Below are 12,500 nucleotides of genomic sequence, written 5' to 3' on the forward strand. Positions count from 1 at the left end.
GCTACTTATTGTCATCAAAGAAAAACTTATCTAGAAAGTTTGAAAAATGTCGTTGAATTAGCAGTCGTAAAATAAAAATGAGATACAAACCTACAAACAAACAACAGACAAAACATGCTAAACATCAGTATGTACCAATTATTAAGACCAAGGCCTTCTATCAAGCGTGAAAAGATCTATCTGGAAGGATTGAATGAAATCGCTGCATAAGAAGATGGTCAAATTTGAGTTTAAAAAAAAACAGACATTTTATCCTAAATAATAGCTTTTTAAAATAAAACTTCCACTAAACATACACGTACACATGACTAAAAGATTTCATAGATTTTCTAGATTATGTTCTCATATTTTTGGCTCTAATTCGATAAAGCTCGAGGCGACCCCCTCTGTCGTCTAGGGGCACATTTAACATATTAAAAATCATATAATGCTGTATAATTATAGAATACAAATCGAAAGCATACACCACACTTTTTGAGACTTTATATTGACACAAGAAATCGATTCCTAATATAACGTCTAGATACAGAACAGTAACACGACAATTACAATAGAGCTACACGGCCGTTCAAGCACACAGAGAAAAATAATAAAGTCATAGAATTCGAATATAATCAAAGTCTCGCGCTTGCACGGTGAGAATTAAAGCGACTCTTGAATTATACAGCATGAACGTAGTATGTTACTGACACCATTGTTTACCAGATCTTTAGCTTATTGTTTGTGCCATTATGCCAACACCAGTAGCGGAATAAGAAAAAGATGTCTCCACGCAAAAAAAAATGTTAGGGCTCATATATAGGCCTATATACTAACTTTATACATGCTCTTTTAATTAATTAAATTAATTTTAATTAAAACCCTTTGGAGTACAGAAAAGATAGGCACGAAAACATCTTGTTTTTACTCTTGTAGAATAAATTTGAACTGCACACATTAAAATGAGGAACTGGAAGCGAATAACCACCCATATGACACCACGAGTCACTAAATGTACCAAGTCAAATCACACTCTAACCCCAATGCCACACCATATTCCCCGCCCAACACCACAACATACTTTATCCGACAATACCATTAAACCCACCAAGAGATTTCAGTGTCTCACGCAGCACTTCACATCACTACACTCGCACTCCAGATCCAATAACTAATCTCACACTTACAATTTCCTAAACACCATACTCACTACGCACTAAATTGTTAAAGATTATAGATTTAGATAGAGCTAGATCTAGATGTATAACCGATATCTACTTCTAGTAAAGTACTACTAAGTAAAAATCTTAATTCTAGTTTTTCCGTAGTTCTAGTTCTAGAACATAGATTATTCATAGTCTTTTACACTCACTTAAAAAACGAAGGTGCCATAGCGAACGCGGGAATGCCAGAGGAGCCAAATAGCATCCTGTCGGGGAACCAGAGGACGCCCTGATTCGATTCAGTTAAAGACTATAGTAACCTTTCTTATCCATAGTCTATCGCACATTTTAAAACAAAATTATGCACCATATAGCTCACAGTATGGCACAGAGCGCCAAATCGAACCTTACACGGGCGCAGGCAGACGCGCCTGATTCAATTTAGTAAACTATTCTAATACCCCAAGCTAATCCGCAAACGGAAAGATAGAAGAAAACATAGAGGACATTTGAGTGCTGCTTGTAAACTGTATTTGATTACAAATAATATTTCGTAAACAGTTCGTTCAGTGTACTTGATCGATCCACACTAATTATGTAATAATTTTTTCCCAACACCAAAACAAGGTAATAAAAAGTATTTCACCCCCCCCCCCCCCTGAGGTAAATGGTTTTTTTTAAAGAAATGTAATTTTTTTTCCTAAATTATCAATGAGTGCAAAATAACTAAATGTAAATAATTTTCAGCTACAATTAGAATTTGTATGAAGGGTGATACATTTTCTTTAATTTTGTTTAATGCACATGCTGTCATTTAACACTGTGAGTTTGGAAAATGAAATTTATTTTATAACACATTCTATATTAATTTTTATATCATTAATTTAGACGATGCGCACTTTAAATATATTACACTATGGCGATCAAGTCTATTTTTTTATGCTTTACTCCTTTGTAATCACGCATCCGCTGTCCCATACATACAGAATTTAAATATATGTATATTAGATTAAGTGGGCTTACTACAGCTACAACATGCTACAGGCTTAGAGTTAATTTGTTCTTTTTTTAAGTAACCAAACACAGTAGAGTTACAAGTTAGGGGCAGGAGTGCTGTACTCCAGTGGCGTAGCTAGGTCGGGTGTCTATCGGTGCGGCACTTAATGGTGTCACCCCCCTTGAGGCGTTGCGACCCTTTCCGGGGACAAACTTTCAAGTTTTCGATTTACACCCCCCCCCCCCCTCAAACTTTCGATTTGCACCCCCCCCCCTCAAGTTTTTCTCTATATATTTTGCTATTTTTTGCCTTGGTGTTACCCCCCTAAATGGTGTCACCCGGTGCGGTCCGTACTCCCCGCCCCCCCTCGCTACGCCCCTGCTGTACTCATCTAATGACCAAAAATTAAAACTAAAACTAAACCCAAGCTAAAATAAAAACCCAAACCAAAACCTCAACCTCAACCTCAACCCCAACCTCAACCTCAACCTCAACATCAACCTCAACCTTAACTTTAGCTTTCGGATATTTGTCGTATTCGGGCAAGTATCCATGCGGGAGAACGTCCGGCTCCAATATATATATATATATATATATATATATATATATATATATATATATATATATATATATAAATTTTAAAAAAGATTGTTCTTTCTCTCCTCAGATCACTCGTTATCAGCTCAGAGTTGGAAAGGTTTTATAGTGATTTTTATTTTAACGTTCCTCTGCAGTTTAGGTTATGATTGTTTACTGATCCTACGCTGTTTATTAAGGTTTATTTGGCGTCTTCGTTTGTTAGTAGTGTGATTATGCCTACAAGATTACAAGTATTACTTGTATCTCCGTCGAAACGAACCTCATTATTTGATAATTCTGTATTTACGTTTACGTTTAAATGAAAGGCTTTGAGTTTACTATAATTAATTTTTATGAATCAACTTTGTTTAAACTCATTAGTTTTATATTTTACGCTTACATATTATTACTAAATCAAATTACAAATATAATTCTGTACAAAACAATGTAAGTCAGGTTGACATAAGAAAGTCCACGGTCGACACTTCCGGATAGTCATTCAATTGGCCTACATATTTATTGTTTTTTAGCGCAATTTCCATTCTGGAGAATTGCGTTTATTAACCCGTCATTTCTGGATGGATGGATGGATGGATGGATGAATGTATGGATGTGTTTCCGCAGCTTTAAGTCGTATCTCCTCCTCAACGAAGCAATATCGATGACTAGTTACAAAAACAATTATGTTAAGCAAGTTACGAGGATGAGCATAGGCCATAAAAATTACGGGTTTCTTTCATGGATTTCCCGGAAAAGCCAAAAAAACCTCGGAAAAATGCAGTTTTTGGCCCATATCTCAGCAACCAGACCACTTAGCGACTTGAAACATGTACCAATCGATTGCTGCCATAATTTAGAACAATATTGCCGAAGAAAGTTTTCAAAAATATCCTTTCGTTTGGTAACAAAAAAAAATTTGAATTAATTAACATTTGGACCAATTAGTAGGCATTTTATGCAACCACACCACACGCGTCATCACGTTCAATAGCTGCGCCATCACGTTCAATGGCTGCGACGTCACGTTCGGTAGCTGGGCGCGCAATGGTTTTTAGTCATGTTACTCTATTGTAAATAAAACATGTAAAATACTGAAAATTTTTTTTAATAAAAAACGTTTTAATAACTAACCAATGGTTTTACTAACCCTGCTCTTGATTTACGCTACGACAGAGCTATTTTTAGATAACACAAGGAAATTGCGCTAAAATTGTCACTAGACTTTTTTTAATTACTTGTTTTAAATAGTAGACTTATTAATATTTATAAATTAAAGTAGGAAAATACAACAATTTGTATACAGGAATATAATACAGACATTAGCTGTATGGCATTGCTTCTCTGCGGTGTAAAATACATTCAAAAAGTACTCTGAAGAAAACAAAAGAACAAAGCACAATGTAGGTCTAAAAGACAAAGCAAAAATTACTTACATAACAACCAAAGACATAAACGAAGCGCAATCTGTTTTGTAATCCTTGTAAAAAAAATATTACATAACTGAGTATTAATTAAGGCAAGAGAACTACAGTAGGGGAAATAATCACTCGCTCGATATAGATATGTATAGGCTCTAGTATAGGCTCCACATTTAATTGTAATTGTAAAATTCGTCCAAATCAAGAATTACTTTACTAAGTAATATAATAGTTTATTATTACTAGTTTTTACAAAAACATGTCTGCAATTAGAATTAAATATGTTTTTATCATCTATATACTACTAAAACTTAAGTTTGTTTTCATGTTTGAATATTTTTTTTTAATTTTTTTTTTTAAATTTTTGTCCGTTTGGTTATAGAAGAGAATCTTCACTATGTGTACAGCTGTAAAATAGTATTTAGGTAGAGAACAATTTTTTTTTTAAATACTGTTAATCACAAATTAATTTAAAGACGTTGATTAATTTATTGATTTATTCATTGGTAGATTAACCACATTAAGTATAAAAGTTCGAAACAATGACTTTATAGTGACGTCTTTTGATTTTTTTACTTTTTACAACAATAATGGCGGCTTCCATACAAGATTTTGTTGCCCATTCAAAGGTATAACGCTTTTTTAGCTAATTTTCTGGCTATAGCTTTGACGATACGTCCGTTTGCTGTTTTTATTACGTTCCAACACTATCAATTATCAACAGTCCTTTTCATTTAAGTATACAATACGTTTCTCTAGATCTAGAATCTAAAGATCAGCTGTCAAAGACAGTTAATTAAAGATCTAAAATCTAGGTCAATAAAAAATTAATTAGTTAAAAATAAAAAAGATTTTAAAATCAGAATAATTTTTTGAGTTTCGTTATTAAACTATTTTAGTACTTAAATATTTGATATAAATCTTTTCTTTTTACTTTCTCGTATATATGAAGTATAGAGTAAGTATTGTAATCGTGCAAAAAAAATCAAGATTTTTACAAATCTCGACGTTTTACACCTCACTGACACGGAAAAACATAATTTTGCAATCTTGTCCGTATGTCTGTGTGTCTGTGTGTCTGTCTCTGTGTGTGTCTATGTGTGTAAACACGATTACTTAAGTACCGTTACAGCTAGGTTGATGAAATTTTATATATAAGTGTTTTATCAAAATCGCAGATCCGTATCAACTTTTGAGCGATTTCCGATAACCGGAGGTGGTACTTTTTCTATTTTGAATTTTTCAAAAGCCTATAACTTGAGTACTATTTCAGATAGATAAATGAAATTTCACATGTAAGTAAAAGATCTGAATTTCTACCTTCTGTCAAATTTTGAGTACTTTCCGTTGACTGGAAGTACTAATTTACGCTATTTCCGATTTCTCAAAAAACGCATGTAAATTTATAAAGTACTAATAATATTGCACACTATTATGCACATCTTTATTAGGCGTTCACTTGGTGTGCAATTCTTTTTTTTTTACAAGATTCCATTCTATTTTAAAAAGTTTAAGTAATTAAAAATGGATTACAAATATTGTCTATGTCCTGAGTTGCCATCCCTCTTAGTTTTATACTTAAATATTCGAGAAAGTAGGGGAGATCACTCCCGGTTTGTTAGCTTTACGGATCAACTAATTCAAGAATACAAGTGATTTTTCTATCTAGGTTCTAGATCTAGGTCTAGCTAGTTACGGCAAAATCTCGACTTAACCAAACCAGTCATAGAATCTAAATAACATTATCTAGATCTAGATAATGAGTTTCTACACTAAACTATTTTAGACCTTCAGTATTTTATATAAATCTTTGTTTGTATAGCTATAAAATTGGTTGATTTAAGATAAAATTTAATTTGAAAGATACTAGATCTAGAGTCTATTCGCGTAAATCAAGTTTCTTAAGCAGACTCGAACTATTAATATATAGCACAAAAAAAACACAGATGACGTCACAAGTCTAGATAGTGGGTGGCACGGGTTGTAGACACATCATGTCAATGTTACATTTTTTAAGAATTTTTTTAGATGTGAATGAAAGAGTTGCCTATCGGAACTTAGCGGGACACAGGGCAGGTGAAGTAGAGTCCATCTGTTTCTTTGTCCCCAGCATATTAAGTGGATAGTGTGGTCAAAATCTTTTTTTTTAAACGATAAAACTTTTTGTCTGAGACTTGGCGGGACACTGCACAGGTGAAGGAGAGTTTGGTAGGTATAAAGTTCATATGTGACTTAAACATATGAAGAGATAATAAGGTCAGACCCATGCTCAGCCGAAATCTGTGTTTTCAAAGACAAAAACGTCTGGGGTGTGACGTCTTTTTGATTTGTGGGGTCTGGTTTTTTGTGACGATGAGTGATGTTTTTTTATGGATGAACCCCTAAACCCACAGTAATCTAACTAGATAGCGGGTAGTCTAGTAAATGCTAAAATTAGTACAGCATAAAGTAAGTATGTGAGATCAAAATTTGTATAAAAGTGTGATTTTTAAATTAATGAAAAACTAAATTAATAAGTGAAACATTCTAAATAATAGCCTACAATATCTTTGTTTGTTAACAAAATTGTTGGTCTTGCATTTCTTATCTCGATATTTTTTAATTAGCCATTGATATTTGTGTTCTTTAAAGATTAGTTTTAACATAATGTTAAGGTATGAGTACTATAACTGCATCGCACACAAGAATCTTTACAGATAATTGCAAAAAACAATATTTACTTAGTTTTACCTATATCAAAAGCTATGGTTCTGATTGTAAAAGAAACAACAGAATAACTAAACAACTTTAGTTATTATGTATTTAAAGTTTGCTTATTCATCTTTTAGGGTTATTTTTACTCTTATCCACAGCGTTTTTATATTCCTTTCACTAAATTTACCCGATGTCATTAATTGTAAACCCTGACAAAGGGGGGGGGGGGGTGTCTAATCTAATCCTTAGTCTGGTAGAACCCAGACTGGTACAATTCTAACCTTAGTCTTTCAACTAAATTAAAAAGAAAAGCTAACAGCTAAAATTTATTAAACAAAAAAAAATTGGCACCGAATGTACTGAAAAATAGACTAAAAAAATAAAAGCGACTAAATAAAAGACTAAATACCCAATCGGACTCAATATCTAAAAAGAGAACAGTTACATGAAAATAATATAAAAAGTAAAATAATTATACACAAGACATGACTGAAAAGATTTTAACAGTAACTATTATAAGTCCACTCCAGGACAATTCATTACATAAGTAGTCCACACAGGACAACTGACAATAATATAATATAGATCCGACTGAACCAAGTCTTCCTCTTGCGTCTCAATGGGGAGTGACAATCAGTCGACATTCATACGATAATTCTCACTGCACATTAATGGCTGAACCAAACATTCCCCTGGGGATTCAATAAAGATCTCCACATGCAGTGGTGGCCGCCTACAATGGCATTACAACAGTTACTAAAATAAAGAGGCATAACCCAACCCAACAGACAGGAGTAAACCATAACTGTCCGACAACTATAAATTAACCCTATAGCTGGCTTAACTTTAGCCCAAGTAATATAACTAATCATAATGAATGCTGTGTATTTTTCCCTTCACGGGAGGTTTACAAGCATAAGCTTAATGGAAAAAATATATATAACAAATTAAAAAATGAATAAAATAATCTGTCTGCCACCAAGTGGTCCGACACTACAACGTTTGTGACTCAATGAAAGTCTAAAAATTTAGATGGGGAGGAAAAGTTAGACCAGTACAAACGTGCATAATATTAAATTGAAATAGAAAAGTAAAAAAAAAAATAACTATTTAGGGGTCATCCATAAATGACGTCACGCTTTTTTTGACAATTTTTTCCAAAATCTTGTTTGAACTCTGTCAAAATAGAGTATTTTAATCAATTCCTAAGAAGAGAATAAAAAATCCTCACTCAATACACAAAGCTAGAGGCACTGGAAAACCATAACCTAAAACAAAAACTCCAGAAACCCAGTCCATCAACCAGACTACAAAGAACAAGTTTCATCAAAGAAGCAAAGAATCTGAAAAAGAAATATGAAATAGAAAATATCATTCCTGAAGCAATAAAAACTCAAAACCTCTCCCCGCCTTGGATCTCCCACTGTCACTTAACCATTATTGACTCAATAGACACCATAGGAAAAAATCTGACTATGATCTAGAAGAACTTAAGAAAATAACAAATAAACACATTAAGGATCAGTACCCCAGCAATGGTGCCCTGTCAAAACGGCCCGGGACAAATCGGCCCCGTCAAAACGGCCCCGTTAATACGACCCCGTCAAATCGACTCCCGACAAACCGACCCCGTCAAAATAGCCCCGTCAAAAGGGCCCCGACTTATTGGCTCCCGTCAAATGGGCTCCCGTCATATTGACTTGCGACATATAGGCTCCCGACAAATGGGCTCCCGATATTTAGGCTCCCGACAAATGGACTCCCGACATATTAACCCCTGACAAATAGGCTCAGGACATATTGGCTCCCGACAAAGCGGCTCCCGACATATTGGCTCCCGACATAAGGGCTCAAGACAAATGGGCTCCCGGCAAATGGGCTCACGACATTTTGGCTACCGACAAATGGGCTCCCGACATATTGGCTCCCGGCAATTGGGCTCCCGACATATTGGCTTTTGACAAAATGACTCCCGACATATTGGCTCCAGAAAAATGAATGATATGATCACTATTGGCAAAAAAAAGTAACCATTGTGTCCTACCTCCAATACCACCATAACCTCTTTATAATGCCCGAATGAAATTATTTTTTCATGAACCAACATTAATTCACAAACAAATCGAGCCCTTAACAGCTAAATTCCACCAATTCTAAAGTTTTGATAATGTTTAATTTACAACAGAAAAGATCTGTTGCTTAAAAGCGAGCACAGAAGTGTAAATGTATGATATACATGATGTTAACATGATAACAGCATTTTGTTTTGATAACCTACAAGCACAGTGGCGTAGCGAGGTCGGGTGTCACCCGGTGCGGCACTTAATGGTGTCACCCCCCCCCCCCCCCCAGAGGCGTTGCGACCCTTCCCGGGGACAAACTTTCAAGTTTTCGATTTGCACCCCCCCCCCCCGAAACTTTCGATTTGGACCCCCACCCCCTCAACTTTTCCTCTATATATTTTGCTATTTTTTGCCTTGGTGTCACCCCCCTAAATGGTGTCACCCGGTGCGGTCCGCACCCCCCGCCCCCAATACGTTGTATTACATAAGAGTGTTGGATAAGCTAACTCTAAAGAATATTGATGAAGGGGTCCCACTGGCAGATGTCATATTCAATGAGACCGCTTTGCCGGGAGACTTAGTCTCTACAGAAACGGTATTGTCAGTGCAGTGGCGTAGCTAGGATTTTTGGGCCCCTATGCAAAAATTATCAGTGGGCCCCTTCGTCAGCCGTTAGGCCAGTGGCGTCGCTAGGTCGGGTCTCACCCGGTGCGGCACTTCGTATTGTCACCCCCTCCCAGGAAACAAAGCATATTATATATATATATATATATATATATATATATATATATATATATATATATATATGTATGTGTGTGTGTGTGTGTGTGTGTGTGTGTGTGTGTGTGTCGGCCTACATAGGCCTAAAATTTATATATATGCCACATACTGGTACACGTACGTGTTTAAGCTTTAATCACTGCTGACTTAATAGTAACGTTGTTTATCTACAGTCTGTTTATAATACAGTTGGATGTAGCCTTGTTTTCTTTATAGTTTACGTTTACGTCGTGGTGTCACACCCCCCCCACCCCTCTTGATATAATTTTCGATTTGTACTTAGAAGACTATTTAACTTTAACTAATGGATCTGGAAAATGGCATTTCATTCTATAAATTTTACAATTTTTTGCCTTTGGTGTCACCCCCCCCCCCTAAATGGTGTCACCCGTTGCGGTCCACACCCCCCGCCTCGCCTTCGCTAGCGTTAGGCTACAGAGGAGTTAAACGAAGAGATCAACTTCTACTTACGATGGATATTTTTTAATATATAAATATTCTGAAGGCAACATTTTGTATTTTATATGTCCTGATTTTGTATTTATACTTTATTATTGCTTGCCTACTACTGCTAAAAAGTTTATTTATAGGCTGATTCTCTCAATGTCTTGCACGACAAAGTGATATAGCCTGTAGTGTTATTATAACGATTGGGCTCTGTTTGACCCACAAACACTGAATCCCACTGCCGAAACGGTCGGGTAGGGGGGGGGGGCTTTTCGGAACTTTTAACCTTTTTCTTTTTTAAAATTATTTATATGTAACAAATATTAAAATTCCATTGTAAAAGTTTTAATTTTTTATGAGGGAAAAGGGCACCTATGTGCCTTGGGCCCCCATGCCTTGCTTACGCTAGCTTTACGGTAGCTACGCCACTGTGTCAGTGGTCCTTTTGTCTGGAGCCAAATTGACAGGAGCCTTTTTGTCGGGAGCCAAAATGACGCTAGCCTATTTGTCGGGAGTCGTAATGACGGGGGCCGTTTTGTGGAGAAACTAAATGGCGGGAGCCTATTTGTCGGGAGTCGTAATGACGGGGGCCGTTTTGTGGAAAAAACTAAATGACGGGAGACTATATGTCGGGAGCCAAAATGACGGGAGCCTATTTGTCAGGAGCCTTATTGACTGGAGCCCATTTGTCGGGAGCCTATATAACGGGAGCCTATTTGTCGGTAGCCTAAATGACGGGAGCCTATTTGTCGGGAGCCTATATGACGGGGTCCATATGTCGCTGGCCCTTTTGACGGGGCCGATTTGACGGGGCCGTTTCGTCATTGGCCGAATTGACGCCGCACGCCAGCAATACCTGGATCAGAGTTTTCACAGATGGCTCAGCTGAAGATGCCACAAAAAACGGCGGGGCTGGCATCCTTATTGAATGGCCAAGCGGAGAAAGCCTGGAAAAGGCAATAGCCACAGGCAGCCTATCCGACAATTTTAGGGCAGAAAAAGAAGCTTTAGAACACGCAGCAAACCTCCTGTCAGAACACCCTGAATCACCGAATAGTCAGATTGTATTTCTTACAGATGCCAAATCAGTCCTGCAATCCCTACAAAATCCGGAGTCCTATATTCAAACACTTATGACAGCATTAGAGAGGCTAAAAATACCTGCAGCAGAATTGTGCTGCAGTGGATCCCGGGCCACTGCCAGATCCAGGGTAACGAGATCGCAGACCAGCTGGCAAAAATTGTGGGAAAGAAACAACAACCGGTAATTTCGCTACACCCAAAAGAAATAGAAAGAATAATTAAAAACAAACAAACGCAAATGTGGTCTCTCACACACCCTCACTACATTAAAGACGACGGCTATTACAATTTAACACGAAAACAACAATACATAATCTTTCGACTTAGAACAGGCCACAACAGACTAAATCAACACATGCACAAAAAACTGAAGGTTGGGTGTAGCGAAATGTGCCCTTGTGGCAAGGCCCCGGAAAACACGGAGCACGTACTCCAGGAATGTACTCTGTATAGCCAGGCAAGAGTCAGACACTGGCCCCAGCCCACCCCACTCAGGGAAAAATTATATGGGACACCTGACAAACTGGAAACCACAGTCCGGTTTGTCCACGAAGTTGGACTTGTTGTCTGAATCCTCCACCATATTCAAAAATTAAGAACGAAGAAGAAGAAGAAGAATCAATTCCTATTACAATTTATTAAAACAGTTTTCTAAAACGCGAAATAACGGCTAAAACTCGTTTTCTAACATTGCTTTTTTTACTTTCTCGTATATACGTAGTATAGAGAACGTTTTGTAATCGTGCAAAAAAAAAATCGAGATTTTTACAAATCTCGACGTTTTACACCTCACTGATACGGAAAAACATAATTTTGCAATCTTGTCCGTATGTCTGTGTGTGTGTGTCTGTGTGTCTGTGTGTCCGTGTGTAAACACGATAACTTGAGTACCGTTACAGCTAGGCTGGTGAAATTTCATATATGAGTATTTTATCAAAATCGTAGATCCGTATCAACTTTTGAGCGAATTCTGATAACCGGAAGTGGTACTTTTTCTACTTTGAATTATTCAAAAGCCTATAACTTGAGTACTATTTCAGATAGATAAATGAAACTAGATATGTAAGTTAAAGAGCTAATTCTCTACCTTCAGTCAAATTTTGAGTAATTTCCGTTGACCAGAAGTACTTATTTACGCTATTTCCGATTTCTCAAAAAACGCAAGTAAATTTATAAAGTACTAATAATATTGCGCTTTTTTATTTAGCGTTCACTTGGTGTGCATTTCTTTTTTCTACGAGATTATATTCAATTTTAAGAAATGTGAGTATTTAAAATGGATGAAAAACCATGTCTA

General features: G+C 36.4%; 1 protein-coding gene and 1 long non-coding RNA gene across 3 annotated transcripts in view; both read left to right on the forward strand.

Moving 5' to 3' along the window:
* The window catches only part of LOC131937056 (uncharacterized), a 12,521-nt gene extending 7,603 nt beyond the window's left edge, over nucleotides 1-4,918 (forward strand). For both annotated transcript variants that reach the window (XR_009386156.1, XR_009386157.1), the window contains one exon: nucleotides 2,807-4,918. This is a non-coding gene — a long non-coding RNA (uncharacterized LOC131937056). The remainder of the gene's footprint in view (nucleotides 1-2,806) is intronic.
* The window catches only part of LOC131937055 (low-density lipoprotein receptor-related protein 1-like), a 57,100-nt gene that overhangs the window by 29,749 nt on the left and 14,851 nt on the right, over nucleotides 1-12,500 (forward strand). The window lies entirely within an intron of this gene.

Source organism: Physella acuta, unplaced genomic scaffold (assembly GCF_028476545.2).
Source record: "Physella acuta isolate Inbredline_101_S28 unplaced genomic scaffold, ASM2847654v3 ptg000199l, whole genome shotgun sequence".
Taxonomy (NCBI): Eukaryota; Metazoa; Mollusca; class Gastropoda; family Physidae; genus Physella; species Physella acuta.